An 18,530-nucleotide genomic window follows, 5' to 3' on the forward strand; every position below is an offset into this window, starting at 1 on the left:
CCCACGTGGATCAATATCAACCACAACCTTTTTATAACAACCAATCTAATTAAAATGTCTTGAAATTAATGAAACCAGAATTTTGGAAAATCAAAAAGATTTTCGTGCTGAGTGTGTAAAAGAAAAAGAAATAAAGCAACACTTTTGAGGGATTAGGTGATGTTAATAAAGACACGAAACAATTGATCCCGGGCACGAATCTCTTCCTTCAAAGTCAAGAGAGACTTTAAAGTGTTTGTGTGGTTTCCCGTTGAATAACGATCAGACACTTATTAAGAAGTGTTGAAAGGCTTCTTTGAATTAGGCTTATGAGGGTGGCTTTCTTCAAAGTCAAGAGAGACCTTAAAGTGTTTGTGTGGTTTCCCATTGAATAACGATCAGACACTTATTAAGAAGTGTTGAAAGGCTTCTTTGAATTAGGCTTATGAGGGTGGCTTTCGCTTTGATTCATAATTCCTGATCTTGATATAAGATAGAAATCGAACGAAGTACTTGTGAGACCAATGTAGTCTGTTGAACAAGTAGGTTGGAGATAATTTAAGTGGCAAGGTAAACTAATGTATGCGAAATCTCAAAAAAATTAAAACTGGATCCCAAGGGAAGAAATGTTATTGGATTTAACAATTTCATAGGAATCACTCAAAAGAAAAATAGAGATTTCATGTACCCCCATGGATAAGTCCGTCAATTCATTAGTGAAATCTAGAGCAAGTTAATTGTTCACCGTCAATGCATAGTAGGTATTGAATTGTGGGTTTTACTTAGCACGTAGTGACACGAAGCTAAGATCATGAACACAGAAATTGTGCAACCATAAACCTCAGTGGTAATGTCTGAGAGTCTCAAGGGTTACGTTTGTGAAGCGAATGAGATGGAGAAAAGTAATGTAGATGGTGTAAAGAGACCAAAGTACCTCTGCTGTGAAAAATAAGGACTAAGCAGAAAACTCTGAGAAGAGAGTTAGGTAGCTCATGATTAGAATAAATATGAGAGCCTAATTGGGAAGACAAGGTTTGTGTGTACCAAGTCAGTAAGGCTTTTATTCATAATCAGGTGAGGCTTTGGACACATACAACAACATGGTTCTAGGGACACTTAGCTAGTGAAATGATTTACCCACAAAGAGACATACAAAAAGATAAGAGCCAAAATAAAATAAAATAAAGAAAGAGAAAAATAAATAATAAAAAAAATTATTTTTGGAGTTTTTGAATTTAAAAAAAATAAAAAAAATATTTTTGGAATTTTTGATAAAAAGGAAAATACGACATAAAAAATGAATACAAAAAAAATGTTGGAACCGAACCCGAGCGTTCGGTCTATTTCGGTTGAGAAAATTTTGGAACCGAACCCGAGCGTTCGGTCTATTTCGGGTGAGAAAAATTTTGGAACTGAACCCGAACGTTCGGTCTATTTCGGTTGCCAGAAAAAATAAGGTTGAAAAAGAAAAGAACTTTGACAATAAGATAAATGAATTTGGAAAAATAATACAGAAGATTTACAACCAAAGAAACTACCTTTGAGTGATAAACGAAGATCAGATGATACAACCGAACCCGAGCGTTCGGTTCATTTCGGTACACCAGAACAAGACCCGAACGCGAGCGTTCGGTTCATTTCGGCATACATGAGACCCGAACCCGAACGTTCGGTCTATTTCGCTTCTTACTTTTGATCGTGAGAGGTAATTTTTGGTACTGACTCCGATTCCATCATTCCTAGCCCTTGTAGAATTTTGTTGAAAGAAGCTTCGGGAAGAGCTTTGGTGAAGATGTCAGCTAGTTGATCAGAGGTTCGAACAAAATGAATTTCGACGTTTCCATCTTCCACATGATCCTTAATGAAGTGATACATCAGTGCTATGTGCTTAGTCTTGGAGTGTTGCACTGGGTTATGACAGATCCTAATTGCACTCTCGGAGTCGCAATATAGTGGGATCTTTTTCATATTGAGTCCATAGTCCCGGAGCTGGCTTTGGATCCAAATCACTTGAGATGTACAGGAGGCAGCTGCGATGTATTCTGCTTCAGCTGTAGACAGAGATACACAAGTCTGTTTCTTTGATTGCCAGCTAACCAACTTCCCGTCAAGGAATTGGCAACCTCCAGTGGTGCTTTTCCTGTCTAGTCCACAACCTCCAAGGTTTGCATCTGAGTAGGCTTGAACGAAGAAACCTGAGTTGGATGGATACCATAAGCCGAGAGAGGTAGTTCGTTTTAGATACCGGAGTATGTTCTTCACTGCAAGCATATGAGGTTCACGAGGATTCGCCTGAAATCTAGCACAGTAACAAACAGAAAACATTATATCAGGCCTGCTAGCAGTAAGGTACATTAAAGAACCGATCATCTGGCGATATAGCGTAATATCGACTGTTGGCTTATCCAAGGATGGAGTGAGCTTGGTGCCGAACGCCATTGGAACTTTAACCTTTGAGTCTCCCATCATGCCGAATTTAGCAAGGAGAGTCTTGGTGTAGGCTTCCTGGTTAATAAAGATGCCTTCGGGTCCCTGTCTAATATTTAAACCAAGGAAAAAGTTAATCGGACCCATTGAGCTCATTTCAAATTTAGTCTCCATCAGCTTTCTGAATTCAGCTGTTAAGCTAGGATTCGTTGAGCCAAAGATGATATCATCGACATAGATTTGAACAATCATAAGGTGGTTACCTTCCTTCTTACGAAAGAAGGTTGGGTCAACCGAACCTTGTTTGAATTTGGACATCTTTAAAAACTTGGTTAGCGTTTCATACCAGGCCCTAGGTGCTTGTTTCAGCCCATAAACCGCTTTGTCCAGAATATAGCAGTGATTGGGGTATTTTTCATTGACGAATCCCGGAGGTTGCTCCACGTACACCGTTTCTTCAAGTTCTCCATTTAGAAATGCGCACTTTACGTCCATTTAGTAGACCTCAAAGTTCTTGTGTGCAGCATAGGCAAGAAATATTCTAACAGATTCCAGCCTAGCTACAGGAGCAAAAGTTTCTTCATAATCGATTCCTTCCTCCTGGCAGTATCCTTTTACCACTAGACGAGCTTTGTTTCTTATCACATTGCCTTCCTTGTCCATTTTATTTCTGAAGACCCATTTGAGACCAACAACCGAGGCATCTTTAGGTGTTGGAATGAGGCGCCAAACCTTATTTCTTTCGAACTCATTAAGTTCGTCATGCATAGCTTGGACCCAATCAGAGTGATCAAGAGCAGTGTTTACTGTTTTTGGTTCAACTTTTGAGACGAAAGAGTTAAACATGTAGAACTCTACTTTTGAGAACAGAGATGTTTGCTTTTCCTTCAGTTGAGATCGGGTCAAGACCTTTTCATAGACATTACCCATAACCTGTGAAACATGATGATCTCTGGTCCATTTGACAAGAGGAGGGTAATTTGGATCATAGGATGGATCCTATTCAGCATTTACCATTTCTTCTAGTTCAGATTGACTATCATCGTCGTAAAACATATCGGCATTCTCCCCCTCGACTGATGAGCTTTCAGGTGTATCTTGACAATCTGGTGCTACAGGACTTTCGGGTGCAATTGAGCTTTCGGGAGCTCCAGTACCTTCGGGTGCAGTAGAGCTTTCGGGTGCAGTTGGAGAAGAGTTCTCCCCCTCAACTTGTGAGCTCGACTGTTTTGAAGAAGATGGATTCTCCCCCTCAACTGAAGCATCATGCTGAGGAGGTTCATTTGAAACTGATTCTCCTTCACCCATTCGTTTGGCGGCGTCTTCGACGATTTGCTTCAAATGGTCAACTTTGTTGTCTGCTGCATTGGCTTCTGAGAGAGTAGCCTTCTCCGGTTCATCGAATAACTCCACAAAATGCTCAAACAAATTTGCAATCGAGGCCGTGACTTGGCCTGTTTGAGAGAAAATTTCTCCAACTATTTCTTCAGCGGCCTTCAGCTTCTTGACGTAGCTGTCATCGAAAGTCACATAATACGTTTCTTCAATCTTCCGCGAACGCTTGTTTAAAACCCTATATGCTTTTGAAGTAAGAGAGTATCCCAGAAAAATCCCTTCATCGGCTTTAATATCGAACTTGTTACGATGTTCTTTAGAGTTGAAGATAAAGCATCGTGAGCCGAATACATGGAAGAATTTAACGTTCGGCTTCCTGTTGTTGATGATCTTATAAGGAGTGAGAGTGAAACGCTTATTGAGATAGGACCTACTCTGCGTAAAACATGCTACAGCAATAGCATCAGCCCAGAAATATAGAGGTAGAGAAGCGAAACTTAACATGGTTCGAGCCGCCTCACACAAAGATCGGTTTCGTCTTTCGACAATTCCGTTTTGTTGAGGGGTGTAGGGGGCTGAGAAGTTGTGACTGGTTCCTTTTTCTGCCAAAAAGTCTTCAAATTCTTTATTTTTGAACTCCAGCCCATTGTCGCTTCTGATGTTGCGAACGACTTTCCTCAGTTGCACTTCAACCTGCTTAATAAACATCTTTAGCTTGAGAGTTGTCTCAGATTTGTGCTTCAGAAAGAACACCCATGTAAAACGTGAAAAGTCATCGACAATAACAAGAATATACTTGCTACCGCCAATGCTTTCGATAGATGATGGACCACACAAGTCAATGTGAATTAACTCAAGTTGTTCAATGACTTTAGTGTTTATAATGGATGGGTGACTTTGACGACTCTGTTTCCCCATTTCACACGCAGCACACAAATGTTCTTGATCAAACTTGAGCAATGGAAGACCCCGAACATGACCTCCTGTGACAAGTTTGTTGATATCCTTGAAATTGAGATGGGAGAGCCTTTGGTGCCATAGCCAGGTTTCGTCAGAATGTTCTTTTGATAACAGACAGATAGCTGGATTTCCTTTGATAGGTTTGAGATTGAGAGGAAACATTTCGCCTTTGTGCTCTGATTTAAGAATCACTCTTTTTGTTTTCTTCTCCATTATTTACGAACCTTCATCGTCAAATGAAACTTTAAGACCGGTACCTCCAACAAGCTGAGATACACTGGTGAGTTTGGCTGTCTGATGTTCGGTTACTCATGTGACCTTATACACCTGATTTGGTGTTGTTCTCACCTTTTGGTACACAACGTCCTTTTCTTCAAGAGTCGGGGACTTATTTTGGGACAAACGAGCAAACTCCACAGAATTTTCAGAGATAAGATTTTTGTGGTTTTCGGGTTCGCTCTTGACAAACTCAGAACAGTCGACTTCATCCTCTACAAAAATTACGCTCATATCATGGTCCTCATTAAGCTCAGATGCGTTTTCAACATCAATTTTATTTTCTGAGCTCAAGTTGGCATTCAATGAGTCAAATTTTTGTATGGTTTCGGTACTTAGTTTTAGTTTATCGTTTTCATCCAAAAGGTTTTTCAGCATGTCCTTATGGTCCTTGGACTTTATAAAAGATTCGATTTTGTCCAGACCATACATATAAGTCGGATTCACATCATCAGACGAAACTACACTTTCGCAATTATATGCTTCAGCATCGATTTCATCTTCCTTATACTCAAGGAAGGGCAAAATCATGCGATGAATTTTCTGCCCTATTTCACAGTTCAGATGAAGTTGAGTGATGTTAGCATAAAGACGTTTAGCAATTAAACAAAAAACATTTCTCTGTTTCAGAAGTTTTAAATTGTCTCTTTGTAAATAAATGTTTTTGTCCTTAGATTTAATCAGCTACGACTCCTTCAGCTATATCCACATCCTCCGTTCGTCACTCTTGTATGACACCCTGCTTATTTGGTTAGTTAGGTTAGAATTGGTGACCCATGTTTGAGTTAAACTGCTATCTAGATTTGAGATTCTTGAATTTAAGCTTTTTAATTCTTTTTCATATGAATTTTGTGGGACTTTGAATGAAATAAAAATGGATTGTACCTTCTTGATCAATTCATCAAGCTCATTGATCTGCACACTGAGAGGTTTTGCTGTGAAGCATAAATCCTCTCGCTCCTTGGTGTCCTCTTTCCCACCGTCTGTATTGTATCCCTTCATTTGAGATACATCTGTCACCATCAAACACTTCCCACTGCTTTCATCACCTCTTGCAACATACGCCTTTCCATGAGATGGCTTCCTGACTTTATCATCCTCTGAGTCGGTTGACCAGACCTACACGCCACCGAACTCATCATCCGCTACCGAACCCTGCACAATTAAAGCATTCATTGAAGGGTTAGTAGCAGCTTTCTTTCTCTTGATCTCTTCCAGCCTTTTCATCAACACAGCCTCTTCATCTTTTTCCTCATCCTTCTCTGCCATTTTCTTTAGGACACAGTCTTTGGCATAGTGGTTCTTTCCTCCACAGTAGTAACAGTTCACACCAGAATCTCCTTCAACTTTCGCCTCTTTCTTTGGTTCTTCTGTCTTCGGTTCCTCCTTAACCTTTTCAGAACTGTAGCTTCCCTACCAATTTCGGTTCTTATTGGTAGGGAACCTTTTCTTAATGAACCTCTTTGGATTCGACACCATCATTGCATAATCTTCAGAAGTAAGATCATAGTCTTCTAAGTTGAGATCTTCATCTTCTACCACACTTTTGCTTTTAGACAGGAGTACCAAGGACCCCAAACTTGAGACCACATTTTTCTCTTGCAAAACAATCTTTTCTTGGGATTTCAGAATCCCCACCAGCTTTGCCAATGAATAAGATTTAAATTGCTCATGAGCTTTAACAGTGGACACAACCGCTCTCCACTCGGATCTAAGGCCATTCAAAAAGGTTACTTTTTGTTCAATCAGCTTCCTTTCTATATTGTGTTTGATCATCTTGCTAAGAAGATGATTGAAGCGATCAAACGTCTGAGTAACAGTTTCATCAGAATTCTGTTTAAATTCACCAAACTCAGACAAAATCAAGGTCTGAATAAAATGCTCCAAATCTCCATCTGTGGAATATAGCTCTCGCAACCTATCCCAGATTTCTTTAGCGGTGCTGCATGAACTCACCAGCCTGAATGTATCTGATTGAAGAGCGAATCGAATCAGTCTCAATGCTTTAATGTTGCACTGAAACTTTTCCTTTTCGTCTTGAGCAACATCCTTTACGTCCTTTAACAGATCATTATACTCTTTTTGAGTTTTAATGATTTTTGATGTTCCTGAGTGAGCAAATGGTCCAGATACGATTGCTTCCCAAATAAGGTATCCATTGTCTTCAGATCCGATGACATAATCTTCAAAATGATGCGCCCAGACTTCGTAATCCTGGGTGTAAAGAAAGGAATCTTCGTCGTTGATCCAATGTTGTTTGAGATGTTGATGGGATTAGATTGTGACTCGTCCATGCTTGATCGTTTAACCTATTTGAAAGATCAGACTTGTAATAGGTAATATTAGGGCAAAACAAATAAATGCTGAGTTACGTCAATTATGGAATGACGGCTCAATAAATATTAGTTAATGCGGAATAACCCTAATCGCAAACTCTTTCACAGAAAAGATGTGTATGAATTACACAGCCTCCTGCTCTGATACCAATTGATGAGTTAAAAATAACGCTATGATCGATTAGATCTTTTTAACAGGTAAGTAATGAACGTAAAGATAGTAAAAACGAAACACAAGTATGAATCATAATGTGTCGAATGATTAGATTACTCGATCCTCAGCAGAGCTCGACTTAGAACTTCCACTGTAGAGGATTCTAGGGTTACAAAATAAGAACGTTGAATGTGCTGAACAACTCTTCTCTAATCGTTTTTAATCCCTTTTGTTCTAGGATGCATGCAAGCATCTATTTATACTAAACCCTACAAAACTCACGGATGGACAGGCCCATACCGGAGATAAACATTGGACTAGCTAATGAGCCCAATAGACGCAACACTATACTGAACCTAACAAAAGCTTGATGGACTGAATTCTGGTCTTTGTCTGTTGTTGTTTGGTGGACCAAAACCAGCTTTTCGGTTGTTGTTACTTTCGGGACCGAACTTATCTTTCCGGTTTTGTTCTTTCTGTGGCCTGAAAGTCTTCTTTTGGTTCTTTTGATCCAATGGATCGAAGCTCCTTTTATTCTTATTTTCTTCTCCTTTTGGCTTGGAGTTTCTATCAAATTGAGTATAGTGAGGACTTTGGGAGCGCCAGAATTGCTTTCGCTCTGAGAGATTTTTCTTATATCTCAGATTTCCTTGCTGCTTTTGATTTTTCACCTGCTTCGGTGCCCTGTGAATATTTGCCTTTTGTATCGACTTCTGAACAACTGGTTCACTTTCCATGGAAGAGGTGTCGCTTGTTGAGGAGACACATTCTACTGGAACCTCTTTTGTGCCACTGGAACTGGGCACGTCAAAGTTGGTAGGTTTATTTAGTGGTTCGGCCACATATCTACCTTTGGACTTCCATGATGTTCGCTCCGACAAACCAACTGTTTCATCTGCATTGTCTATCGGTGCAGACCAGAAAAACTCATCACAACCATCTGCATTATCTTCATTCACCATTACAGTGAGTTCGGCTGTCTGATGTTCGGTTACTCCTGTGACCTTATAAACATGATTGGGAGTGGTTCTTACCTTTTGGTATACAACGACCTTCTCTTTAAGGATTGGGGACTTATTTTTAGACAGACGAGTGAATTCCACAGAATTTTCAGAAATCAAGTTTTTGTGGTTTTCAGGTTCGCTCCTAATAAACTCTGAACAGTCAACCTCATCCTCTACAGAGATTTTACTCATGTCATCGTCCTCATTAAGTTCAGATGCATTTTCAACATCAATTTTATTTTCTGAACCTAATTTGGTACTCAATGAGTCAAATTTTTGTATAGTTTCGGCCCTAAGTTTCAACCTATCATTTTCATCCAAAAGATTTTTAAGCATGTCCTTATGGTCTTTGGATTTTATAAACGATTCAATTTTGTCCAGGCCAAACATATAAGTAGGAATCACATCATCTGAAGATACAACACTTTCACAGTTGTATGCTTCAGCATCTATTTCATCCTCCTTTAGCTCAAGGAAGGGCAAAATCATGTGATGTATCTTCTGGCCTATTTCACAGTCTAAATGCAGCTGAGTAATGTGAGTATAAAGTCTTTTTGCAATCAAACAAAAAACATTTCTCTGTTTTAACAATTTAAGATTGTCTCTTTGCAAATAGATATTTTCATCCCTAGACTTAACCAGCTCCAACTCCTTCTGCTCAATCCACATTCTTCGCTCCTCACTCTTGGATGATACCCTGCTTATTTGGTCAGTTAGATTAGAATTCGTGACGCGTGTTTGAGTTAAACAACTATCTAGATTTGAAATTCGTGAATTCAAGTTATTTAATTCTTTTTCATATGATGTTTGTGGAATTTTAAACGAAACAAAAATGGATTGTACCTTCTTGATCAGTTCATCTAGTTCACTGATCTGCACACTGAGAGGCTTCGCTGTAAAGCACACGTCCTCTCGCTCCTTAGCCACTTCGTTTCCACCATCAGTGTTGTATCCCCTCTTCTGGGATACATCTGTCACTATCAAACATCTTCCACCAGCATCACCACTCTTCGCCACATAAGCCTTTCCATGAGAAGGCTTTCTAACTTCATCATCTTCTGAGTCGGTTGACCACACCTGTACACCACCGAACTCATCATCATCTACCGAATCCTGCACAACAAGAGCATTCATAGAGGGATTAGTAGTAGCTTTCTTCCTTTTAATGTCCTCCAGTCAGGAGACTTGCTTCTTCATCCTTCTCCTCATCTTTCTCTGCCATTTTCTTCAACACACAATCTTTTGCGTAGTAATTTTCCCCTCCACAGTAGAAACAGCTAACACCGGAATCAGCTTCACCTTTCGCTTCTTTCTTTGGTTCTTCAACCTTCGGCTCCTCTTTCACTTTTTCAGAGTTGTAGCTTCCCTGACAATTTCGGTTCTTGTTGGTAGGGAACTTCTTCTTGATGAACCTCCTGGGATTTGACACCATCATTGCATAGTCTTCAGATGTCAGATCGTAGTCTCCCAGATTCAAATCTTCTTCTTCTTCTAATGCACTCTTACCTTTAGACAGAAGGGCCAAAGACCCCAAGTTTGAAACCACGCTCTTCTCTTGTAGCACAATCTTTTCCTGGGATTTCAAAATCCCCACCAGTTTCGCCAAAGAATATGATTTGAACTGCTCATGCGCTTTAACCGTCGACACAATCGCCCTCCATTCGGGTCTTAGCCCATTTAAGAAAGTGACCTTCTGTTCGATGAGCTTTCTTTCTATGTCATGTTTGATCATCTTACTGAGAAGATGATTGAACCGATCGAATGTTTGTGTAACAACCTCCTCTGGCTTCTGCTTGAACTCTCCAAATTCAGAGAGAAGTAGGGTCTGAATCGAGTGCTCCAGATCTTCATCTGTGGAATACAGCTCTCGCAGCCGATCCTAGATTTCCTTTGCTATACCACAAGAACTTACCAACCGAAATGTGTCGGATTGTAGGGCGAATCGAATTAGTCTCAATGCCTTAATATTGCATTGGAATTTCTCTTTTTCGTCCTGAGCGACGTCCTTCACTTCTTTTAATAGATCATTGTACTCCTTTTGAGTTTTAATGATTCTTGAAGTGCTTGAGTGAGCGAAGGGGCCAGCTGTGATAGCTTCCCATATCAGATACCCATTATTTTCCGATCCAATAACGTAATCTTCAAAATGGTACGTCCACACTTCATAGTCTTGAGTGTAGAGGATTGAAATCTTGGTTGTTGATCCGATGCTGTTAGAGATATTGATGGGATTGGATTGAGAATCGTCCATGCTTGATCGTTTAACCTGTTATAAGATCAGACTTTGTAATATGTAGTATTAGGGCAAGATGAATAATTAATGAGATACGTCAATTATGGAGTGACGGCTCAATAAATATCAATGAATGCGGAATGAACCCTAATCACTTCTTTCACAGAAGAGATGTGTATGAATTACACAGTCTCATGTTCTGATACCAATTGATGAGTTGAAAAACTCTTTGATTGTTTAGATCTCACACAGGTTAAACAGAATAATGCAAAACAGAATAACAAACAAAAGAATGAATCAAAATAAGCTGAATGATTCAATAGATTCACGCCTCAGCAGAGCTCGATAAAGAACTTCCGCTGTAGAGGCTTTTAGGGTTACAATCGATAAAAGGTATTCGCTATGAATGATCTACTCAAAAGCTACGTACAAAGATACATGCCAGCATCTATAAATACTAAACCCTAATATATAAATCACGGATGGACAGGCCCAATCCGGATACAAAATTGGACTAAGGACCGAGCCCAAGACGCAACACATAATGGACCCTACACTTCTATTTTGATATGGCATCATCCGTTTGATTGGGATTCCACACCATCAAACGGATCTGATTGATACACAAGCAGATTTGGGACTTACACATAATCCGCGATTTTTGGGTCATGAGTTGAGTACAAGATTGGAAATGAGTAGTTCTAATTCGGCTGTTGAATCAGACTCTCGAGCTTGAGTCTGGATCCATTCGTTTATTGAATAGGTGTGATGAGGTTTCATATTCGTAGATGGGTTTCATTTGAGGGGGGGGGGGTATTGACCTCCATCTGATATCTTGGGCCAAAGTGGATCAATTTCGTTGATATGAGGAGTACCGCGAGATGCGGGGAACCAGTGGGTGGTAGTCGACAGAGGTCCGAGGTAAAACGATTTCTGATGAGCTGTAGCATTTTCTTGGAGTAAAGTGAACTTCGTGACTGTGTGTCACGATGAGTCAATATAGTTATCGTGAGAAGGAAGTCGATGAGACGTTTTTGGTTTCATTTGGAGGTTCATCTTTTGGGTCGGGAGCTGAGCTGATGCTTAGTGTTGAAGGTTATAATTGAGAGGAAGTTGGGGCGTATGCTTATAGATATCAGAGGATACTTCCAAGCGATCATGATCTTTTCTTGACTGGTGTGTCGCGATGAGTCAATATAGTTATCGTGAGAAGGAAGTCGGTGAGATGTTTTTGGTTTCATTTGGAGGTTCATCTTTTGGGTCGGGAGCTGAGCTGATGCTCAGTGTTGAAGGTTATAATTGAGAGGAAGCTGGGGCGTATGCTTATAGATATCAGAGGATACTTCCAAGCGATCATGATCTTTTCTTGTGTTGAGTTTTGGGGTTCTTTCCTTTCGATGAGTTCTGATAGTTGTTCAGGCGGTAGGTCCTTAGAGGATTATGACCTTTCTGTTCCTTTTGAGTTGCAATTGGGATAGATTAGAGAATCCAAGTCAGAAGAATCTTCTTAGAGTCTGATAGCCGATGTGCGTTTAGCAGGATGATGTCTTGTGAGGGTGGTTTGGTAGGGAGATAGACCGCTAGAGTTTCAAGTTTTGGAGAGTCAGATCGAGTATCGCCGCGGTAGTTGGGTCTGTCCTTCTTCGGGGTCGGGAGTCCCTGCTGGGTTCATGTGCTTTTGGATGAGATTGTTGTAGTTTATGGGGTCTATTCAGTGGTACTTCTTGGGTTTGGTTTCGATCTATGTGTTGATAAGGAGCGATTTCGAGGGTGAAATCTGATTCAAGTGGGGGAGAATTATAACATCCTGTTTCGGATTGTCCGTGATTATGGTTCGTGGGCTGCAAACTGGGCATGAGGAGATCTCAGGGTTGCGACGAGTTGCTAGAAGCTTAGGCAATCTCGTCACCTTTCTGTGGGTTTGAGGTTCATGGGAATCAGGGTTATATCAAGAAAGCGATGGAAGTTTGACGTTGTGGCAGCCTGGCAGGATAAGTCCCTTATTTGAGAAATGTGACAGTTGAGTACATTGGGTGTACATATGTGTATGCTTAGCGTACTCATGTGCATGATTTTCAAGCGAAACCACCTAGTATGCTCAGCGTACCAGAGGGTACACTGGGTGTACTTGGCCCATAGTGCAAACCCTAATTTAGGGTGAGTCCCCTATATAAAGGATATGATGGCCTCATTTCTGTCCACCATTCTCATACATCAAACCCTAAGTGTGCCCTAACCCTCGTTTTAGAGTTTGTGAGTGCATTTGTGAGCCTTTGAGAGTGTTTGTGTGTTCTTGAAGAGAAGAGAAAGCTTTGGAGAAAAAGGAGTGGGAGTCCAAGCTCTTGGATCTGAGCAAATCTGAGTTGGGAGCTTCATATAGAGGTACAAAGCTTCAAACTTTACGACTCTTTTTTTATGTGCATCATAGATGAGACTTTTAGGATTTTGTCCCAAAAAGGTGGAGACTTTATGTGATCTTGAGTTCTAGAGATTAGGACCAACCCCTTTTGAGTATATTAGTGGTGTAATGTCATAAAAATCCAATCTTGGTCGTTGGAATCAAGCCATGCATGTGTTATGAGCTTTTTGACATAAGGGAGTGAGTGTTTTGGGTGTTTGTGACCTTTCCAGCCATGCAAAGGCTTAAAGTCACTGAATTTATGGAGTAAGAGCCATTAGGGAGTCCAGATCTGGGATTTAAGTTAATGTCTTAACTGATTAAGACCAAATAAGTAGGAATAGTGAATCTGGGGAGTACGTTGAGCGTAATTCTTGTACGCCCCGCGTACTGCCCCAGTGTCCCCAATGGTCAATCTGGATTCGTGGGTACGCTGAGCGTACCAAGGGAGGTACGCCCGGCGTAACCTCACTGTGGACTTTTGGGCTAAGTCTCATTTTGGGCCTTGAGTGTTGGGCCTAGAGTTTGGGCTTGTTGCAATAGTGTATTGGACCAGAGGAATATATATATATATATATATATATATATATATATATATATATATATATATATTCGTGCTTGGGCCCTTAGGTTGGGCTTGCCATTTAGTTTTGAGAGTGGGCCTACTGGGTTTTAGGCTATTAATGGGCTGGTTAATGGTCTACCCTTAGACCTAATGAGTGAGAGTTTGGACTTAATTCCTAATTGGGTTAATTGTGGGTTTGGCTCAGAGTTAGAGGCCGGTGCGCAGCAGCATCGTTTTTAGGGGTTGTTCTTCATCCGAGATGAGTCTTCTCACTATACTTTACCTAGATTGGTACTTACGTGTGACCGGAGGGTCTTATGTGCTTACATTGAGTATTATGTTATCCTACCTTATGTTGTATGTTGTGCATTATGTCTTTGTGATTTATGCTATGCAGAGCTTTACAGACCGAACCAGATGGTCCAACGAGCCGTGGGACTGGAGGGTCCCACTGAAACACATTAACCAGAGGGTCTTACAGTGATATAGCCTTGAGTGGCTAATGAGCTGTGTGTGTGGTATTTTGGGGAACTCACTAGGCTTCATGCTTACCGTGTTATGTGTTATGTGTTTCAGGTTTTTCTTAGGATCGCGGGAAGAACCGACTCGATTGTATACACCAGAGAAAGAGTCATGTTTTGAGGATCTTGGATTATTAATTAAACAATTATGGAGATGTGGTTTGTAAACCAAATAAATGAGATTTTGTGAAATGCTTTATGAGATTTATATGATTTTAAAATGAAAATTTTGTTTGGAAATTTACGGTGTTACAGAGTTACTATTACCTAATACGAGCATATCAAATATGATTCGTATTGAAGATTTCTACACAATTCTCAAGTTGTTGCTGTGAGTAATTGAATAATTGGTGACAATGAAATTGATGAAGAATATGACATTGGAGAAGAATATGATAAACAAGATGGAGTTGACATCACTCAAGAACATGAACCACCACATGTAGATAGGGGTGAAGCATCTTTTGACAACAACTATCAAGTACCATCAACTTTTACCAGTATATAGGAAACAAATGTGATTAGTGATGGTAATTGGATTGTATCACAGTTAATGAGCAAGAATGATTTTACATGGGAGATGGAAAAATATTTTTTCAAGGATAAAGAAGAACTTATGAGAGCTATCAAACTCAAATACATTAAGACACATAGACAGTTTGAGATCATTGAGACACACCCAACTCCATGGAGCATAAGACGCAAGTTGCATTTACAATCTGGTTGTAAATGGCAACTTTGTGCAAGTAAACAAAAACGTAGTGGAAATTTTGAAATTACAAAGTACATTGGTCCACATTATTGTTTTTGTAAGAAATCATTATTGGGTTTGTACCCAAAAAGTATATTGTACGTTTGATGTTGGTTTTAATCTACGATGTCTAACGTTATTGTTTATCAATTAATCTTATTTACAATTTAGGACATTTATTGAGATTCCATCAATTTATTATGATGATTAAATGAGATATAATATATTTGTAATTTATATATATATATATATATATATATATATATATATATATATATATATATATATATATATATATTAATATCAAAGAGTTAAAAAAAGGTCAAAAATTATATTAAAAAACACAAAAAATTAGAAGCAATAGTAGAAAATATTAGAAAAGTTAAAAAAAAAACGTTGTTTTGGTAAATGTTTTGACTACTATACTGTTTTGATAAATATATTTGAAACTATACCTATTTTATAAATATTTTTTTTCAAACACACCCATTTAATCAATAAGTCTTATTAAAACAAAGAAACTAATCCTCAATTTCTTGAAAGGTTTGGCATCTAGTTATATAAGTGGCATCTCCAATAGTCAAACTATCTTATAACTAAAAAAAAAACTATCAACTTATTTCATTAACTTATCATCGAATTAAATAATTTTTGAATGATTAACTTCTTTTAATAATTGTTTTTCTTAAAGAAATTAACTAATCTTATGTCATCTGCCTAAAATTTTCTCGAAAACCTTTTTATTTAATTAGTCATTTAGACATACATTTTATCTAAATGTTACAAACAAATAAAATATAAATATAATATGTCGTATCTTTATTTTATATATATATATATATATATATATATATATATATATATATATATATATATATATATATATATATATATATATATATATAAAAGAAAATTTTATTAGGTCATAGTTATAAAAAAATTAAAAATATTACAGAATCAATATAAAAATTATATTTAATTAAAAAACAAATATTTAAAACCAAAATTTAATTAAGGGTGTAAAATAAAGTATGACTAAAGAATTTGATATGAGACGTACTAAACATAAAAATATATTAACCGATTAATATATAATATATATTGAATGATTAATAAAAGTAAACGAAAAAGTTATGTATTCTAATGGTTTTAAGTGGTCAATAAAAAAAAATAATATTAAGTTAAAAAAATAAAAATAAATAAAACTATCATTGAAAATACTTTTAAAGCATCTTCAATAGAAACTTTCTTTTAAATTATTATAGATTTTTTTTTCTTAACTACTTGATACCATTGGACTATATTATATTGTTTTTTTTTTTTTTTTTTTTTGTTTTTTAATAATTATGATCGTTCAAGATATATAAGGGATCGATAATGATGGATAAGGTAACTATAGATTATATAACCATATATTCGGCTTCAATGATGGATAAGGTAACTATAGATTACAAATGTTTTTTTCCAACTGGAGAACATGCACTAGACTTTTCCATAATTTTGTGGTTCATTCTTTCAGCCATGTCATCCTACTAAGGTGTATAAGTAACTTTGGGATGGCATGTAATTCCCTCCTTTACAGTAATATGACTTAAACTCATCTAAAGACAATTCTAGTATGTCATCTATAAGAAGATATTTTACTTCCGAACGAGATTGTTTTACAGCCAATACTTTCTAATTTTTAGAAGACAAAATTGCAAAAATGGTCCCTGTGGTATGTATTTTTTTGGGGTTTTAGTCCAAACCTCGACTTTTTTGGATTGGTGGTCCTTTTGAGCTAGTTTCATTGTGGATTTGGTCCCTCAGTAAACTGAAATGACTGTAATACCCTTGGGGTATTTATTTTTCATTTTTCTTTGATTTTTTTAAATATAATATCTATTTATTTATTTTAATAATTATTTTAATAATAAAAAATGGCCCACTTCTCTCTCTCTCTCTCTCTCTCTCTCTCTCTCTCTCTCTCTCTCTCTCTAGGTCATATACCCATTTCTTTCTCTCGTTTCCAATTTCAACGAACAAGAAGGGGCTGTGCTACCTCCGGCAATTTGGAGATAGCCACCGCACCACCTGCTAGCCTCCATTCGACTACCAAACTCCACCGTGAACCGCTACATCTCCGCCCACCATAGAACCATTCTAGCCTCACCCCATCTTTTTTTCTTTTCTGTTGATATGAGCAACCCCAAACAAACCCCAATCCTTGCTCCTTCTTTTCTTTTCGATCATCGCTGTATTGGGAAGATGGAAGCAACAGAGCTGATGTGCTACCACTACTCGTCGCCGTTTCAGCACCCATTAATGTCGTTTGATCCAACTGTGATGATCATAGAATATACAAAAGATCATCATCAAAACACTCAACTAAAATCAGAAATTGTAACTCTATTCTCCATATGTAAGTGAAGATTAATACCTCGTGAAAAATGCAGTCAAGTATGCAATATGATTGAGCAGATCGAGAACCTTCTCTGGTTCGAGCACCATTAGGTAGAGAAGAAGGAAATCGGTGCAGGAGGGAGCCATTGCGTATCTTACTCCTTCCTCCCCTCGTATCTTACGCATCGATTTCTTCCCCTTTACCGGCCACCGGAGCAGCTCCCTACAATAGCCCCTCTCGATTTCTCCCCTTTATCGACTCACCCCTTTCTCTTTTTTTCCTTCTCTTACGATTCCTCTGTCTCTCATTTATGTGTATTATCAATGAAATAGGTGTTTGTGTATAACCTGTATGTAGACGATGTTTCTAGATTTATTGTCGTTTAAATCAGGTGATATAATGGGTATAACCCTGAGCATTCGAATTGATTCTTGTTTATCGTCTCCTCTAACATCACTAATGTTTCTTTTCATCGTCGATTTTGATAGCCACTAAACTGAGTCTTCTCAACATCCGTAGGAAATCAGTGGACCTCAGCCCACTATCACTGGACCTGCACTTTGCTGCTGAATCGATGTCGAATATATACCTTGATCTTGTGTGTGTGTTCATAGTGAAACTGGATGAAGATCTATAAGTTTGTGGGTTAATCTAAGTTGCAGGAAAAAAGTGAGAATCAATTGTTTGAGAATTGAGGAATCGGAGAAATCGATTGTTTGCAAGAAAAAATTGGAATCTCTGATGTTTGATGTTGGAATTTGATGTTCAAATGGATTATGAACGAGGGTTGGATCTACTGTAGGTTTACACAGGAGAGAGAGAGAGAGAGAGAGAGAGAGAGAGAGAGAGAGAGAGAGAGAGAGAGAGGGAGACCCTTTTTTATTTTTTTAATTGTTAAAATAAATAAATAAATATTAAATTTTAAGAATAATGAAAGAAAAATGAAAAATAAATACCTCAAGGGTATTATAGTCATTTCAGTTTTCGGAGGGACCATTTTTGCATACAAACCACTCCAAAAGGACTACGAAACCAAAAAAGTCACTGTTTGGACTAAAACCCCAAAATTTTGCATACCACAGGGACCATTTTTGCAATTTTGTCTTTTTAGAAATTGAAAACACTTCTCCGTTGTGTTTTTAAGAAAAATGCCCGGACTTTCCTAGAGGAATCGTCAATAATATTGAAAACTTGTTTTACATTTTTCT

This window comes from Lactuca serriola, chromosome 9, assembly GCF_051521515.1.
Source record: "Lactuca serriola cultivar US96UC23 chromosome 9, Lser_US96UC23_V15, whole genome shotgun sequence".
Taxonomy (NCBI): Eukaryota; Viridiplantae; Streptophyta; class Magnoliopsida; order Asterales; family Asteraceae; genus Lactuca; species Lactuca serriola.